The sequence below is a fragment of the Cebus imitator genome, unplaced genomic scaffold (genome assembly GCF_001604975.1).
Source record: "Cebus imitator isolate Cc_AM_T3 unplaced genomic scaffold, Cebus_imitator-1.0 Scaffold95, whole genome shotgun sequence".
NCBI classification, from domain to species: Eukaryota; Metazoa; Chordata; class Mammalia; order Primates; family Cebidae; genus Cebus; species Cebus imitator.
Window position 1 is genome coordinate 1,535,815 of NW_016107410.1, and position 19,634 is coordinate 1,555,448.

Genomic DNA, 19,634 nt, shown 5'->3' on the forward strand with positions numbered 1-19,634 from the left:
CTTGTTACCCAGGGTGGAGTGCAATGGCCTGATCTGAGCTCACCGCAACCTCCGCCTCCTGGGTTCAGGCAATTCTCCTGCCTCAGCCTCCCAAGTAGCTGGGATTACAGGTACACGCCACGAAGCCCAGCTAATTTTCTGTATTTTTAGTAGAGATGGGGTTTCACCATGTTGGCCAGGCTGGTCTTGAACTCCTGACCTTAGGTGATCCACATGCCTAGACCTCCCAAAGTGCTGGGATTACAGGCGTGAGCCACCGCGCCTGGCCCAATAGTGATCTTTTTAACCAAAGTAAGCAATTAACTCAGCCATGCTTTATCTTTAATAGGTTATTTTGCTGGAATTTTTGGCGAGCCACCATTCAATTGTTTGTATCTTTTAGAGTATATAATACAACCCGTATCCAGTAGAATGATAACAAGTATTTTTGTTTCCTTTAAGTTTTTGACTACATTTATGATTTATTTATTTATTTATTTATTGCTGTTGTGATGTTATTTAGAAATACAGCTGACGAAGACATCTGCCTTGACTAAAATTTGTTCAGTCTCCTCCGTCCACTTCACAACTAGCCCTGGGCCTTGGCTTGCCTTTAACAAGAATCCTGCTGGGTCAGTTTAGTGATAATCCCCCTGCCCTTGACATTTGATCAAATTCCTCAACCCCCATCCTTGAAATTTAAGTCTGTGGCTTGCCTTTAGCAAAAATTGTGTTAGTTCAATTGACAAAGCAGGAGCATTGCCATCTTGAACATGCCCTCATTCTAAAATTCACCTTAATGCTAAAAAAAAAAAGGCCTACATTCCAAAGGGCGTCACAAGATCAGAATGACCATAAACCACAAATAACATCTCCAACCAGAAACATTCCAAACTCCTCCCAGACAAGAGACATGCCAGCCCCTAGATAACTTCCTCTGGCTGGGAAGATGCTAGCCCTGAGATAACTCCCCTCCAGGATGGAAAGATGTCTGCCCCAAGATAACCTCCCCTCCTCCCAGAGACATTCCAATCCCCCCCCATAAACTTCTCCACAAACATAAACATTCCAAACTTCTGATAAGCCCCTTCACCCTAAAACCAATATATACTCTTATTCTGTAAGAGAAAGGGCTGCTGATGGAAATCGGCAAGGAGCACCTCTCAGATTTTAACTGAAGAAAACCTACCTTTAATTGCCAGCCGTGTTTCTTGGTTCTTTCCTCTTTAACTTTTACACCAGTTTAGCAAGATTTCCCTTGCCTTGCATTGCTCTTGTTAGTAGTCTTCCATGCACTGACTGCTTTATTCTGCTCCTTGGCACTAAGTACCTCTAGCAATATTTGCTGTAGTTGCAGTTAAGTCTCTTTTCTATATTGCAACAGTTTTTTTGTTTGGTTTGGTATGAGATTTTTGTTTGTGTTTTTGAGATAGAGTCTCACTTTGTTGCCCAGGCTGGAGCGCCGGAGTGCAGTGGTGGGATCTCAGCTCACTGCAACCTCCGCCTCCCAGGCTCAAGTCATCCTCTGCCTCAGCCATTGGAATAGCTGGGACTACAAGGGTGAGCCAACACACCCAGCTAGTTTTTGTATTTCTAGTACAAATGGGGTTTCGGCCTATTGGTCAGGCTGGTCTCAAACTCATGACCTCAAAGATCTGCCTGCCTTGGCCTCCCAAATTGCTGGGATTATGGATAAAAGCCACCACATCCAGATCTATTGCAATAGCTTTGAATAAAGTCTTCCTTAGTGTTTTAGTAAAATGCTATTTTGCAAATCTAAACTTTCATAATGTTACAGCATTACATTTAAATAATTTTAATATATTTAGATATATATAAATTTAAACTTTGCATTGTTAATGGAAGAAATAAACTTTGTAAAATATTTTAAAGAGGTTTATTCTGAGCCAATATGAGTGACCATGGCCTAGGGAACATTCTCAAGAAGTCCTGAGAAATATGCTCAAGGGAGTCGGGTTACAGTTTGGTTTTACACATTTTAAGGAGATAGGAATTGTAGGTGAAACCATTGATATGGTTTAGTTGTGCCCCCACCCAAACCTCATCTTGAATTGTAATCCCCATAATCCCCATGTGTCGTGGGAAGACCCCGGTAGGTGGTAATCGAATCATGGGGGCAGTTCCCCCATGCTGTTCTCATGATAGTGAGTGAGTTCTCAAGAGATATGATGATTTTACAAGCCTCTGGCATTTCCCCTACTAGCACTTATTCTCCCTCCTGCTGCCCAGTGAAGAGGTGACTTCTGCCATGATTGTAAGTTTCCTGAGGCCTCCCTGGCCATACAGAACTATGAGTTAATTAAAGCTCTTTCCTTTATAAATCACCCAGTCTCAGGTATTTCTTCACAGCGGCATGAGAATAGAATAATACAACCATAAATAAAAACAGGGAAGGTATACACGGGTTAAGCCTATAAAGGTGGGATATCTTAAAGTCGGGAAGGTTTACAGGTCATCAATGGAGTAAAAATTTTCTGATTGGTAATTGGTTGAGGCAGTTAAACTTTGTCTAAAGATCTGAAGTCAGAAGATGCTTGAGTCAACATTAAGGGGGTTGGTGAAGGCCAAGGTTCTTCTTATGCTGATGAAACCTCATAGGAAGCAATCTTCAGAGAGAATAGTTGGTAAATGTCTCTTTTCAGACATTTAAGTTGTCTGACTCCCAGTTCATCTCCCCTAGATCTGGGAAAGGCTTGGGAGGGGAAGCTCTGGGTGCATTAACAGAAATTCTCTGCAGATCCAAATTTTCTCTACAAAAGGTGGTTTTGTGGGGCCGTTTCAAAATATATCAAAACATGTATTTGGGAATAAAATATTTTTATTTTCTTCAGGGTCTGTTATCTGTCCTGTGATGGTATATCAGAGTGAGGTTAGAAATTAAGCCAAATAGTACCAGGTTAATTAAAAAAAAAAACAACCCACCAGCTTTACAAGATTTTGTGGTTTGTAGGGTATGACTTAACCCTTGTCTTGCATTGCCTTTTGTCTTGTTTATAATTTGCAACAAAGAGACAGTTTTGTTCGTCTTATGATCTCTATTTTAACCTGAATGCTGGTCAGTTGTGCTTAAATTCCAAAAGGAAGGAGATATAATGAAATATGTCCAACATCCCTTCCCATCATGGTCAAGAATTCAAGTTTCAGGTTTCTCTGTGTTCCCTTGGCCAAGAGGGAGTGTGTTTTGTCTGTCAGGGGACTTAGGGCTTTATTTTTGGTTTACAGTATGCTAGATCAGGGGTCCATAAACCATAGCATTGAGCCAATCTGGCTTTCCAAGGCCTGTTTTTGTACAGAACACAGCTACGTCTATTTATTGCTGATGGCTGCTTGTGCACTACAATGACATAGCTGAGTAGTTGCAACAGAGAACATATTGCCCACAAAGCCCAAAATATTGACGGTCTGATTCTTTAAATAAAAAGTTTGCTGGAATCTATGTTAGACTATTTATTGTTTGCCTCATTTAAAAAACATATTTTTTACTTAGTATATTTATAAATGTTAATCACTAATCATTGCAATGTAACAAAAAGGCTGTTCTTTTGGATTTCCAAAATAGCCATATATCCTAAAAGGTATGGTTTTGTTTTACACCATGGCATGAGAAATACACATTTTTTTTAAAAAATTGAATCAAATTTCTGGTAAATAAGATAAAGTTAGATATCCAAAATAAAAGCATTTACCTAAAAAGTAACCAGAATAAAGGTCATTTTCATTTAAAAGTCATCATAATTGTAAGTAATCATTATTAATTCTTGCGGATGTGCCAATCCTATGAATGGCACTTCCTGTGATAAAGAGCCTTTTTCAGGCTAGATAATGGAGCAGTTGATAGCCACTCAACTAAATGATGTTTTTCTGATTTGTAGCTAAAATGTGAATAGCAGCAATTTTCACATGATCATTTCATTCTTTGGATTATTTGCAAAAAGATTGCATAAGAGGAAAATAAAATCTCTCTCTAGAATTTTAAATATCTCTTCCCACCAGAAGGGCTGTTTGCATAATAGTAGCATAAGCACCAGCTTTAACCGATTCTTAACTTTCTTCAGTTAAAACTCTTACCAAAAGTTTCTTGACTTCATACTCATACAACTCAACAATCTCCTTGAATGGTCCAGTCTATTGAAATCATCAGGCAAAGGAAAGATGTAAACAGATTCACGCCTTCTCTTCCACTTAAGCGTCTCATATGAAATGAATATAAAGATTGGTGTGTTTATATGATCCCAAAGGTCTACACTGCAGTGATACATGCAGAAAATAGAGCTTGTTTTAAAGTAACTTCTAAACTGCAAAATATAGAGGATATAACAGGCTAGGCAAATATCTAAATCACTTCTGTCTCCCTCTATTTAGTTTGTGTCAGCTACTATATTGTCACCATTTTTTCCCCATTCTGAAAAGATTAAACTGAACTGATCTTAGTCTTACTTGTGCTTTAGGAGAATAGGAGATCACCAGCAATCCTATTTAAAATTAAAGTTTTTATATTGTGGGGTTCCACTTCAGCAATACACCTCATTATAACACTTCATTGCCCTGTAATGATTTGACTGTTGCTGTGAATAATAAACTCTTTTTGTCCCTGACCCAAATGCCTCAATTTTATATAGCCACATACACTTTGGCAGGCTAACTTGTTAATTTGCAAGCAGGGTGAAATCTTAGACCTCTCACCGTTACTCACTTAAAAGATGTCGTCCCTCCACCATTCCAAACACCTCCCTGCTTTCTCTTAAGGTTTTAATATTAATTTCCATGCTACCATTAAAATGACCTCAAATTGCATAGTGATGTTTCATTAACTTAGTCATAAATCAAATAATCTTCATGAAACTTGTAAATTAGAAACTCAAAAGGAACTCTACACATTTAATTTGTGCTTTGATCCTGCAACATTGACTGTCATTTAAAGTTCTGAATTCCTGTGTTTAAATATCTATCAGCACAGCCTAACCATCCATCACTTAGCTATTTTATTATCTTGATTGACTCTTTCACATTCAGTCCAGAAACTTTAATTTCCCTTGACTATTGACATTGTTCTATTGACAAACATGTTAACTCTCCAACATCTTTGATAAAGCTATGTCTTTCTTTTCAAGATGTGATGTCTTTCCATCAGTATTTCAGTTGAATGGACAGATGGATCTGCTACTAGTGCCAGCAAAACTTAAGCAAGTTTTCTTACCCTTATGAAAATGTTTCTCTAGTCGTTGTTAATATTAACATATGAAAGATGATTTTTAAAAAAGACATATGGATCAAAGACAATGATATTTTACATTTTCTGATTTTAAAGTAATATGCATTCATTGTGGAAAATTTGTGTAATGCAAACATGTCAAGGGAAAATTACTGACAGTTTTAATGTGTTCCCTTATAAAACGCATAGTTTCAATCATGACATATCAAGGTTTAGATCACCCTTTATTCTCTTAAAATTACAGATTAGGCATTATACTCTGTTACTAAAAATTCACCGTTGGCTATTTCAAATGCTTAACATTCTCAATTAACCTTATAGGAAGAAAAATAAATTGAAATATCACAACTGAAATATATAAAGAAAAAGTGGCTGTGTTTAAAATGTAGACAAAAGGAACATATTAATAGATGTTATAGTTCTAAACATAATTGCATAGAGTAGTATTGAAGAATTTTGTTGTCTGGAGAACTACTTCATACATCTAAACAACAGATGCTGTGACTCTTCAAATGCATAATGGCATACCTTTATCAATTTCTGCATATTGCAATTAAATCTCTAGAGAGAAGAATTGATCACTGCAAACCAAGTATATAATTAAAGCATAAACTAAGACTTAATTAAATAGAAAATTGATTTAGTTGAATAAATTGGTAGCATTGCATTCATTTTAACAGAAACAACATTGAAAGAAGTGACAGAAGGAATAATTAAAATTCACATACTTAACAACAATCAGACCTGAGAATGAAGGGCAGAAATATAAAATATATGAAAATACTCATAAAGAAATAGTTATACAATAGTTGCTAATATCAGAACACTAGCTAGTTCTAAGGCTAAGTTTAGTGGAAATGATGCAATAACTTTGGGCCACACATTGTTGTTTTTGTTTGGATAAAATCACTTTCAACCATATGTAGGCTTTAAGTTTTATTTTTTGGAACAGTGTTAAAGTTTATAAGAAAATGTCATGATTAAGGAAAAATGTTGCTGAGCCTAAAATTGTATAATGGACTTAATCATATTTGTTCTTATGCCTAGGATGTAACTAACCTAACTCTAAACATTATTATACAAGTAAATATTTTTAGAAGAAGGATGATCAGATAAGAATGCAAAGATAAGTCATTGTTACCATTTTCTATTTCAAGTAGAAGGTGGGAGAAAAGTAAAGGACTATTTCTTTTCCAAGTATCAGAAACTTCAACCAGAATGAGATGAATTCCTGAGCTGGCTGACTGCATGTGGGGTTCATGCAGACATGCATGACTTGATACAGATACTTCAGTGTTGTCGTCAGGGGCATGAATAATATCTTACCATAGTTTTCTTTCAGATGGCTCCATTCAGACAAGCTTTCTCTTCCGGTTCAAAAAATGACTATAGCATATGGAATCCCTATAGTCTCTCACTTTCAGAACAACATAAAAAAAAATCAAGACTATATTTTCCAGGGTTCTCAGTAAGAGGCCCCTTGCTCTCATTGTCATAGATGGTCCAAATACTCATTGTTGTGCCATGCATTAGCGGTGTACAGCGTGTTGATTAGGTTCAGACCTAAATCACATGCCAGCTACTGCCAAGCATTGATTTCGTGCTGGTTATTAAGAAAGGAGAGTTGTTTTCTGGATGATAGAAAATGATCAAAGTTGGGTAAGTGACACAGACAACAGATCTATTACACAATGAGTGTGCTTTGGTAATGACTATGTTTACTTATGGAGGGTTTTATTCATAACAAAACAATGCCTCTCAAAACTCATCATAAGTTGGTATTTCATAATGCAGTAAGTACAGGAAAATTGATTATGTATGTGCACATGTATGTGTGCACCTGTGTGTATGTGGGAGGGCACTGGTGTCAAAAAAATTGGGTCTGTGATAGGAAATATGTTTTAGAAATTGCTAAATTTCTAAGCGGGGTTTGCTGTTTGAGGTCCTGTAATCTACATAAGTCATGTTTCCCCTGAAGAAAAATGATTTTGTCTGAAATCTCAAGATATTTGATGCCCATTGGGGAAGCTTGCCAGGAGAAATGTGAACTTTTGCCAGGACGTGTAGTCAGAGATTTATTCTACTGAGAGGGGGAAAAACATGTTGGCAGCAGATCAGTCTGACACTGCTGAGAAGATATAGATATATGCCCTGGGAGAATCACAAATCTCCATTAAAGTTTCAAGTCTCCTGTTGAGTTGTTAAGAGTAATCAGATAGGCCAAGGAGCAGGCTGAATTTACAAATAAGTCTGCCAGTGAGGATAAACTCTAAACATACAATTTAATATCAATCAGTGTTAGGACATGAATGTGGTAAGTACACTTTTTATTGCTGTGATTGCTTTCCTCAAACTAGTGACCCTACCTTACTTCTCATCATGATTAATCACAAATTCCCTACCTAACATCATGCAAAATTTGAAAGTCCACTTCATCCATGAATTATGAATTCCTCCCAAACAATATTAGTTTTACACACAGAGACACACACAGACACACATGCACACACATACACATACACACCCATACATACATACAGATAGATAGATAGATGATAGATAGATAGATAGATAGATAGATAGATAGATAGATGGTTATATAGAAGTATAAGGCAATAAAAGAAGGAAGAAGGAGTATGTTTTAGAGATTTGGGTTGAAAATCTGACTCTTCCACATTAAAGTATTTAATTTTGGAGGTGGTTATGTTGGCTATCTGCAATTTACTTTTGTCACCTGAAGTAAATTTTTAAAACCATACATGTCCCAAATAAGCTGTTTCAGTATCAAATACTATAATACATGTTAAAAATGAAGTATCTTGCATAGAGTATGTATCCAATAAAGTGATCTTGAGCAGGGTGGTGATGGAGGTAATGTAACTTACTACAATGATTTAGTAAGCATTTTTAATTCCCCATTCCACCTATATTTCATCCCAACTGTTATCAGATACTACCATTAACCATCGAAATGGCTGTGTACTCTTTTTAGAAGAAAATATTCAAGTTTCCTTATTTATCCAATTACTTAAAATGAGACAGCATACATGTCGTAGTTATGTGTGAATTAGTATCTAAGTATTCCCATTTTGAGCATTTTGGAATTCATATATGCACTTGATGAGACAACAAAGCAAGAATAGAGTAAAATCCCAGAGGTTAACTGCCCACACAGTAATAAAAAGAAAAAATGAGAAGATATTAAGGTAGTAAGGCTATGATGAGTGGAAGCCATCCCAGTATCAAGAACTGATGAATTGATAACATGTGGTATATCCATATACTAATATTGGTACTTGTATATCAATAAAGATGAAGGAAGGAATGATACATGGTACAAGAGAAATAAACCTTAAAAATATCAATGTAACTGAGAGAAGCTAGCCATAAAGATATGCCTATGGCATAATTCAATCTATAGGCAATGTTCAAATAGGAAAATCCATAGAAATAGAAAGTAGGTTAGTGATTGCTAAAGACTGGGGGTGAGGAGAATCATAAATGGCTATGTAATAGATTTCCCTTTGGAGATGATGAAGTCATTTTGGAAATGAACATCAGTGACGGTTAGACAATTCTATGAATACACTAAAAACCAATGAACTGTACACTTTAAAAGGGTGAATCTCATAGCTATTTTTATCACAGGGAGGAAAAATGGGTAACTGTGAGATGATGAATATCCTAATTTGTTACCCCACAGTAATTACTTTACTATGTATGCAGATATATATAACCTTACAACATTATACTATATAAATAGACGCAATAAAATTATTTTAAAAAATTTAATGTTAACTTTTTATGGTGTATTATTTTATATCAGTAAATTTGTTATTTTTTTAAAGGTACATGAAAAAATAGTGATGACCGAAAAGGAACTAACTGAGGTGACAAAAGTTGAAAATAAAAAACTTTAGATTTATTTGGCTGTAAAACCAAAACTTCTGGTGGAATATAAAACAAAACAATGTGCCATTTGCCCGGTGTTTGTTTCAACTACTGCAAGTAAAGTTTAACTTTTTACCAACTTTGAAGCACAAAGGATTTGTTCTTGTGTTAGAGTTGCTATGTGTAATTCTTCTTCTTTAATTTGAATCTTCTCATCCTTACCTTTACTAATATAGAGCTCTACAAAGAGTATATATATTCTGAATAAATTGATAATATTAAATACATTAGTCATACAAAGGTAGTATGTTTATATAATGAAGTATTTTTATCAATAAAAAGGAATGAAATAATGATACATAGTACAAGATAGATGAACCTTGAAATTATTAATCTGACTGAAGGACGACAGTCAAAAAGAGTTAATTGCTTTATCAGTAAATTTTATATACAGCTTTTATAAAGGACCTCTGAGAATAAAGTTGACAAAATAATTGGCTCCAAAATGTTTCAAAGAGCTGGACAGAACCAACGAGGTCATCTTGTCCAGTAACTTCATCGATAAAGAAGAAAGTCATCATAAAAGCCTCATTGAACCCAATGAAGAATCAGCAACTAAAACTCCTGAATTAGGATTTCAAGTCCAGTCTGGTTGCTGGAATGCTGGTTATCTCTTAATGAATAACTCATGCCTATCATAGTGCTTCTTAAGCTTACCGTCCCTGATACCTGTGTGTTCTTTTGCCTTTCTACTTAGCTTCAAGCTTTAAATAATTTACTTTACGAAGCTAAGAGAGTCACTATTAGATCATAATTAAGCCATCGTTGAGCAACTCTTTATTCATGACATAAAGGGTCTTTCCTAATACTGTTCTGTGATTGGCCTAGTTGACCCACAGTAGTATGTTGAAAGGGGCACATGAGTAATGGTGCTTCATCTCTTCTCTGGAGTGAGCACACCTGATGATAGAATTACCAGAGGCAAATGTGACGCATGAAGGTGCTTAGGTACTTTTGAAAATATATTTCATGTTTTATCTGCTTAGACACAGTTTATGGCTGACATTTCTTATCTTACTTAAAGTACCCTGTGTTTTCTTAATTTTGTTACTTCTTGCCATCCCTATAATCGTTCTAATATTTAGCATCATATTTAATTCAAGCCACCTGTTTGCACAGACGGCAGCTTGCTCACTTTTATGCAAGAGCTAAAGATCTGGAACTAAAGAAACACAAGAGTTAAACTGTCGCTTTTCTTTGCTTCTCCAAGTTTAAAGTGGGTTAAAGCATCTGAGAGAACAGATGTCTCTCCTTAAGCATTTTGTTTCACCATTTTTTTCTCCCACAATTTCTTAGAAAACATGCTATGAGATTCTTTGCACTGAACATTATGTTTCTGTTTCAAAAAGATGAGCTTTCTGGCTCTTCTTCCTAATATGACACTTATTGTACACATCATTAAGCAGATAAGAACCACAATCTGCAGATCCTGCCTCACTTCACCTGCATTCTAACTCCATAACATTTGCTTTTGAGCACAGCTGGAAGCACAAATATGATAAAAGGATAGATAGCTGTCTTCACAGATACAGATATGATATAGAGAATCACCATTTTTGTTCCTATCAAGGTGTTCTGATAGAACAAACAAGTAACACTATAATGAACGCATTTTTTCAATCTCAATAAACTACTTGTTCAGTGTTTACCATGTCCCTGGGAAGTATGAAGGAGTAGGGCAAAAGGTACCTATAACCTAATCAGTAAGAAAAAAAATAAAGTTATGCAGCACATTGAGAGAAAACAGCCATTTCTTAACACCTACAATGGGAAGGACATTTTGTTAGACACTTATCTCATTTAATTCTCACATTAATGAACCTTTTTACATAAAGAAAATTGAACTCCAGGGAACTTAATAAACTGAACAAATACCATACAATTAAGAAAAAAGCGGAGCCAGCATTACAGTGGGCGACAGACTTTAAATACAATCTGGAAGTGAAAGTTCTATAGCTGCCCCAGGGGATGCTGCTACTTGGTCTCCACCCTCTTCTATCACTCACCCTACCTGGTTATGACCTGCAGTACCCAGACGCTGGAGTTGAAGGGGTAGCTCCCGTCATTCCTTGTAGTACCAGAATTTGTTCTGTTAGGGGAAATAACTGAGGTGTGAACATGGCAAATTCAGGTGTATATGCATTCATGTCTCCTCTGCAGAGTACGTGCTACTGTTTGTTTCAGCCTTGTCAGTCAGTTCATAAATGTGAGAAACTATGGTAGCAGCACAGCATCATATGGCTAAAAGTGGAGCAACTCTACTAGACTGATGCAGACCCACTTTTGAACCTCAGCAATTACGGAGTGATGACTTTTGAAGGGTCAAAGAAGGCCATAAAGCTGGAGCAGATTTGATTAAGTCCTCTTGGTCTTATGCGAGACCATAGATTATCATATCAGAAATTTATATCTAGGCTTTTTTATTTAAAATTAAACATGTGTCTTTTTTCCTCATTTTTTACTTGTAGTAAATGGCACACAATATAAAATTTACTATTTATCATCTTAACCATTTTAAGTTTTCAATTGAACAATATTAAGTACATTCATACTGTTGGATAATCATTGCCACCATCTATCTCCAGAACCCCTTTCATCTTGCAAAACTGAAAATCTGTACCTATTAAACGATAACTCTTCGTTCATTACCCTACTTCTTGGAAACCATTATTTTACTTTCTGTGTCTATGATTTTGACTAAGTACCTCATATAAACAAAGTCACACAGTGTTTGTCTACTTGCGACAGGCTTATTCCACTTAGCATACTGTGCTGAAGGTTCATCCCTGTTGTAGCGTATGTCAGAATTTCCTTCCTTTCTAAGGATGAGTAACATCCCATTTATGTATGTACCGCATTTTGATTATCCAATTCATCCACCAATGGCTGCTTCCACATTTTAGCTTTTGTGAGTAATGCTGCTATGAATAGAGGTACATAAAATCCCTTTTGACCCTGCATTCAATTCATTTGCACGTTTATCCAGAAGAATAATTTCTAGATTATACAGTAATTTAATTACTGTATTTAATTTTGTGAGGAAATTTCACATTGTTTTCCACAGCAGCTATATTTTACATTCCCACCAACAGTGTATAAGACTTTCAGTTTCTCCACATCATCACCAAATATTATTTTCCATTTACTTTCTTTTTGATAGTATGCATCATAGTGCATAGTGCAATCATGTGGCATCGGGCTGTGGTTTTAACTTGCATTTTCCTAATGATTAGTGACACTGAGCATCTTTTTATGTGATTATTGGATATTTGCATATCTCTTTGGAAAAATTTCATGTGACTCTTTTGTCCATTTATTAATTATGTTGTTTGTTTTGTTATTCTTGTTGAGTTGTAGGCATTTCCTATATGTTCTGGATATTAATCCCTTACTATAGATATGACTTGCAAATATTTCTTCCAAATCTATGGATTACCTTATGGCTCTGTGGATGGTGTCTTTTGATGCACACTTTAAAAAAAAAATTATAAGTTCAATTTGTATATTTTTTCTTGTGGTGTCTGTGCATTTGGTGTCATATCCAAGAAACATTGCTAAATGTTTCTTAAAGCCAATGTCTTAAGGCTTTTGCGCTTCTTTCTTCTAAAAGTTTTAGTTTTAGGTTTAACACTTATGTGATAAATTCACTTAGAGTTAGTTTTTAAACATGATTTTAGGTAACAATCCCATTCCATTCGATTGCATGTAGAGATGCAATTTCCCCAACAACATTTGTTGAAAATACTGTCCTTTCCCCATTGAAGTCTCAACACCCTTGTTGAAAATAATTTAACCACATATTTGAGAATTTATTTCTGGGCTCTCTGTTCTATTCCATTGGTCCATATGTCTGTTGTTATGCCAAGAGATGTAGATTGGCTCTTTGTCCCCTCCCAATCTCATTGAAATTTAATCTCCAGTGTTGGAGGTGGGGCCTACTGGAAGTTGACTGGATCACAGGGGTGGATTCCTCATGAATGGTTTGGTGCCATCCTTTTGGTAATGAGTGAATTCTCACTCTGAGTTCACATGAGACCTAGCTGTTTAAAAGAGTGTGGCACTTGCCCCCACTCTCACGCCCCTGCTCACCATGTGAGATGCCAGTTACCCTTTTGCCTTCTGCCATGATTGACAGCTTCCTGAGGCCTCGCCAGAAACCAAGTAGAGGCCAGCACCATGCTTCCTATACAGCCCATGAAACATGAGTCAATTAAAACTCTTTTCCTTATAAAATACCCAGCCTCAGGTATTTCTTTATGTGTATAATAGCAACACAAAACAAGGGCTAACACACCAGTGCCACACTGTTTGGATTACTGTGGCTTTGCACTAAATTTTGAAATCAGGAAGTGTGAGTTCACTGCTTTATTATTCCATATTGAGGACTGTACTGATTATTTGGATATCTGAATATTCTATATGAATTTTAGGATGGGTTTGTCTATTTATGCAAAAAATCTTTGGGATTTTGATAAGGACTGCATTAATCTGCATATATTGTTTTAGACATTATAGACATCTTAACAATATTGTCTCTCAATCCATGTACATGAAATATCTTTTCATTAATTGTAACTTTTATTTTTTTCAGAAATGCTTTGTATCTTTTAGAATGCAAGACTTTTATATCTTCAGATAAGTAAATTCTTAAATATTTTATTCCTTTTGGTGCTTTTATAAATAGAACTATTTTCTTAATTTCTATTTTTGCATTGTTTTTAGTGTGTCAAAATGTAACTAATTTTTGTGTATTGACTTTGTATTCTGCCACTTTGCTTATTTTTTAAATTAGTTCTAGCAAACCTTTTGGAAATCTTTAGAATGTTCTAAGTATAAGACAATGTCATCTATAAACAGAAGTAATTTTACCTCTTTTGTCTAGTTTCCATGGATTTTATTTCTTTTTCTTGGGTAATTTCCTTGATTCGAAATTCCAGTGCTATTTTGAATAAAATTGGCAAAAAGTGAGCATCCTATAATTTTTCCTATCTTCAAGGAAAATTTTTCAGTAATTTCACCTTTAAGAATGATGTGTGCTCTGGGTTTCTCATGGGTGGCTTAGATTACATTGAAATAGTTTCCTTTTATTCCTAGTTTGTTGAGAATTTTCCTCATGAAAGGATATTAATTTTTGTTAAATGCTCTTTTTCTGTATCAATCGTGATGATCAGGTAATTTTTATCCTTCATTCTGTTAATGTGGTGCATGACATGATTGATTTTTATGTGTTAAACCATCCTAGCACAGGAATAATCCCAGTGGGTCATGGTGTATAATCTCTTAAATATGTTGCTAAATTCAGTTTGTTAGTATTTTGTTGAGGATTTTTGTATCAGTGTTAATACAGTTAAGATGTTGTACTCTCTAAATTTCATACTGAATATCAATCCCCAATTTTGGAAGTGGGGCATGGTGAGAGGTGATTAGATTACAGGGGCAGATTTCTCATGTATTATTTAGTGTCAAATCCTTGCTGCTGTCCTCATGACAGTGAGTTCTTGCAAGATCTGGCTATTTAAATATGTGTGGCATCATACCCCTAACTCTCTTGCTTCCACTCTTACCATGTGATTCACTGGCTCTCTGTATTTGTTTGTTCTTACATGCTATTAAGAAATACCTGAGACTGGATGATTTATAAAGAAAAGAGATTTAATTGTCTTACAGTTTTATAGACTGTACAGAAAGTATACTGGCTTCTACTTTTGGAGATGCCTCAGGAAGCTTACAATTCTGGCAGATGGCAAAGAGGAAGTAGATATGTCTTATGCAGCTGCAGAATGAGGGAACGTGGTGAGGTACCACACGCTTTTAAACCATCAGATATCATGAGAACTCACTCACTATCACAAAACAGCATGGAAAGGAGAATCCACCCTCTTGATCCAATCACCTCAAATCAGGCATCAGCTCCAGCACTGGGGATTACAATTTCAAATGAGATTTGGGCAGAGACACAGAGCCAAGCCATATTATTCAGCCCCTGGCACCTTCCAAATCTCATGTTTCTCTTACATTTCAAAATACAATCTTACCTTCTTAAGAGTCCCCAGGGTCTTAACTCACTCCAGTATTAACTTGAAGTCTTATCCAAGACAAAGGGAGTTCCTTTTGCATATGAGCTTGCAAAATCAAAAACAAGTTAGTTACTTCCAAGGTACAATGTGGGTATAGGCATTGGGTAAATATTCCCTTTCCAAAATGGAGAAATTGGCCAAAAGAAAGAGGCTATATGCTCTGCGCAAACCTGAAACCCAGAAAAGCAGATATTAAATCTTAAAGCTCCAAAATAATCTTCTTTGATTCCCTGTCTCAATCCAGGTCACATGCAAAAGGAGGGCTCCCAAAGCATTGGGAAGCTCTGCTTCTGTGGTTTTCTAGGGTTTCACACCCATAGCTGCTCTCATGGGCTGGTGTTGCATGCCTGTGGCTCTTCCAGGTTGAGGGTGAAAGTTACTGGTAGATCTACCATTCTGGGGTCTAAAGAATGGTGACCCTCTTCTCACAGCTCCACTGGACAGTGTTCCAGTGGGGATTCTGTGTGGGGACTCCAACATCACATTTTTCTTCCACACTGCCCTAATAGAGGTTCTCCATGAGGGCTCTGCCTCTGCAGCAGCCTTCTGCCTGGACATCAAGACTTTTCCACACATTCTCTGAAATCTAGGCGGAGGCTTTCAAGACTCAAGTTTGCCATTTTGTGTACCCACAGGCTTAACACCACTTGGAAGCCACCAAGACTTACAGTTTGCATCCTCTGAAGCAGTGGCCTGGGCTGTACCTGAGCCTTGTTGAGCCATGGCTAGTGGTAAAGTGACTGGGATGCAGAGAGCAGTGTCTCAAGGTTGCACAGATCAGCAGGGCCCCTGGCTTGGCTCTCAAAGCCATTCAGACCTCCTAAGCCTCCAGGCCTGTGAGGGGAAGTACTGCCATGGAGGTCTCTGAAATGCTTTCAAGGCTGCCCCATTGTCTTGGCTATTGGTAATTGGCTCCTTGCTATTTATGCAAATTTATGCAGCCTGTTCAAATTCCTCACTGGCAAATGGCTTTTCTTTTCTATCAAATGGCTAGGCTGAAAATTTCTGGTTAGGGCTGGAGCAGAATGGGATGTGTGAAGGAGTGTTCCAAGGCTGCACAGGGCAGTGGGGCCCTGGGCTTGTCCCATGAAACCATTTAGTCCTCCTAGGCCTCTGAGCTTGCTTTGGGAGTGGATGCCACAAATGTCTCTGAAATGCCTTGGAGGCTCCTTCCCCATTGTCTTGGCTATTAATAATTGGCCCCTCTTTACTTATGTAAATTTCTGCATCCTGCTTGAAATCCTTCCTGTCAAATGGTCTTTTCTTTTCTATCACATGGCCAGGCTGCAAATTTTCTAATCATTTACATTCTGTTTTTCTTTTAAATATAAGTTACAGTTTCAGGTCATTGTTTGCTCACACATATGAACAAAGGCTTTTAGAAGCAGGCTGGCAACATTTCAAATGCTTTGCTCCTTTGAAATTTCTCCTGTGAGATACCCTAATGAATTACTCTTAAGTTCAAAGTTCCACAGATCCATATGACAGAGGAACAATGCCTCCACGTTCTTTGTTAATGCCTAACAAAAGTGCTTTTTGTATTAGTCTGTTCTTATGCTTCAGAAATTCTGTGGCTGAGTTTCCAAGAAGTTCAAGTTGATATGGTCTATGGTGTCTTCTAATTTATACCTCTGTGGGCTGAACCCATTAGCGTCTGGCTAAGAGGCCAGAGGACTCATGTCTTCTTCCCTTCTTTTCTTCTTATATGAATGCTTTCTTTGTTTTAGTTTTCAAACTTCTCAAAACAGAAGTTTTCTCTTAAACCTGGAGAAAAATCTTGGTGTCCTATGGCAATTTAAGAAACAATTTCCCTTTTGCAATTATGAACATTCAGTGAACAATAGAGTAGTATGTGTTTATAATTGTCATTGCCATTGCATAATGATCTACCTAAGATCACAATGTATAGGGATTGCTAGATATTGATAGGGTTTAGTCATTTCTGAGTTAAAGGACATCATGTCGTCTCATAACACCATAAATTTTCACTCTACTTCCAATAGAATCTTCCACCCTAATGCATACACACTAACACAATGGGAGTCCAAAGGTTCCAGGTTTTCACTGAGCTTATAACCCACTCGTAAGATGCTTTTTTCCTTTCTTCCGCCATAGCTTTATGAGGGAGTCAACAATAGACAAGACTCCAGTCACTGCAATGTAATGTACACACACACCTTGAAGCTCTGTATCACAGGAATAAAAATAATGTTCTATATGTCACAAAAAAGTAACCTAAACCAATATTAAATAGTTAATTTAGATTGATAAAAATCTTAAAACTCTAAGTAGTCATAAAGTTAGCTGATTTCTAGAGTGTTACATAAAATGGAAACCTTTATGCTCCTATATATTCTCCATGGCAGTCAGCCAGACAGAGCCTTTGGAAGACAGAAAACTCATCCTGGAGCCATTGAAGTTTATTCCTGCCCATTCTGAAAAATTGGCTGATATTGATAATTGTTGTAAAAAGTTTACCCCATGAGTCTCACAGGCTGCCAAGAATGTAATAAGGCTGAAATAGAAGGCTGGTAAAAAGCTTGCATCTGGTTCTGAGTCAAGGAGCCCTCACTCATTGACTAGCATCAAGGGAAACTTCTTTCATTTAGGGAAAACAGACGGAACAATTTGACTATAATAGAGTTCATTTTAAGGAACTGTCCCAGCTTGTCCCAATGATGGCAAGTTGAATAGGTTCTCAAATAAATAACAGAAACTAGTAGAAGTTGAGCTTACTAACCCTGGCCCAAATAAATCAAATCAGATTAATGTTTATTAGGCATCTACTATGTATGAGGCATGATCCCATTCATGATTTTACCAAAATATTATAATTCTAGTTTTATCCCCTTTTTCTCGTAAATAATGATAACAAAATACAATAAGTTATAATAATTAGGAAACGTTTCAGAACACTTTTAGGTCACATTTTCAATTATTATATTGATATATGGTTTTAGTGAAAGTCATGGCATTTACATGCATTCTTAAAGTGGAAACTTGGCATATTCTACTATCTGTAGGGGCTACAACTAACTTCCTGGATAGCTTCCAAATCTCCTTGTATGGCCTGCTCAGAATTCTAAAAGGCAAATACGCGCCTTTTATAAATTTGGTCGAGCATTTTGAATCTCTTAGATTTTCAATTCTACAATGATTGCTAAAAAGGAGAATCCAAATATCTCTGTACTCTGAAGCCACTGCAATACTGCGCAAACAAAATTCCACAAGCATTTATTGTTTCAATATCTTAGGCACTAACTAGTCTATATACTTGAAACAAAGCAATAAATAGCACATTCTTCACCCAGTAAAGATGCACACAGTAGAATGGGGCAGGTAGGCAAGTAAAACTATTTCAGTACAAAGAGGAGTGCTGTAGTTAAGAGTAAAGACTTGTATTGTTCAATAAAAGTAGCAATTAGGCACATGTGCTCTAGAATGCTAGTCTGAATCAAGATCTGCTTTAAGTGTAAAATATACCCTGGATTTGAAACTTGGTATGAAAAAAAATTTTTTAGATCTAATTTTTTTATATGGATCATATGTTGAAATGATATTTAGAATAAAATAACTGTCGAATAAATTTTACCTTTTTTTTTTTTTTTTTGATTTGGTAAAATATCTACCTGAGAATTTTTTTTTTAATTGCATTGCATTTTTAGTTCATATTAGATTTCTAATGAACAGCCCTGGCACAGACCTCTTCAAAATTTGTTCTATCATTAGCTATGAGACATAGGGTAAGTGACTTAATTTTCTTTGCCTTATATTCTACATGGATAAAATAGGACTGATGATAATTATGGTTGTTTACTGAAAAGGATTGTCAGGATGAGTAAATGATTTAAAACACATAAAGAGTTATTATTATTAAAGAAGTAAGCAGAGAGCATGTAGGCACCTAGAACATTGCAAAACACAGGCCAGGAGAATTAATCACAAGGAATGCTTTTTTATTTTTTTAATTTTATGGTTTAACAAAGCCTTGAAAAAATGTCAGGAAGCTTTCCTGGTGTCATCAGACAGGGCGAGTAGTCCAAGAATAAAGAACGGTATACGTAATGTCACCAAAACTTGAAAGAATCCTGGTCTGACTGGGTGGAGTGGCTCACACCTATAATCCCAACAATTTGGGAGGCTGAGGAGGTTGGATCACTTGAGCTCAGGAGCCTGAAAGCAGCCTCGGCAACAGCATGAGACCTTGTCTCTACTAAAACGAAATAAAGCAAACCAACAAAAAAAGACTAGTCTGGCATGGTGGTACACACCTGTGGTCCCAGCTACTCAGGAGGCTGACGTAAGAGGATTGCTTGAGTCAGGGAGGTAGAGGCTGCAGTGCCTGTGATCATGCCACTGTGCTCCAGCCTGTGTGACAGTGTGAGGCCTTGTCA

At 36.5% G+C, this 19,634-nt stretch overlaps 1 protein-coding gene and 1 long non-coding RNA gene across 4 annotated transcripts in view; one reads left to right on the plus strand and one right to left on the minus strand.

Moving 5' to 3' along the window:
• Positions 1 to 19,634, minus strand: part of DPP10 (dipeptidyl peptidase like 10) — a 1,448,345-nt gene that overhangs the window by 352,804 nt on the left and 1,075,907 nt on the right. The gene's annotated exons all lie outside the window — the stretch shown is intronic.
• The window catches only part of LOC119472342, an 11,601-nt gene continuing 6,517 nt past the window's right edge, over positions 14,551 to 19,634 (plus strand). The window contains exon 1 of the long non-coding RNA XR_005201480.1: positions 14,551 to 14,622. This is a non-coding gene — a long non-coding RNA (uncharacterized LOC119472342). The remainder of the gene's footprint in view (positions 14,623 to 19,634) is intronic.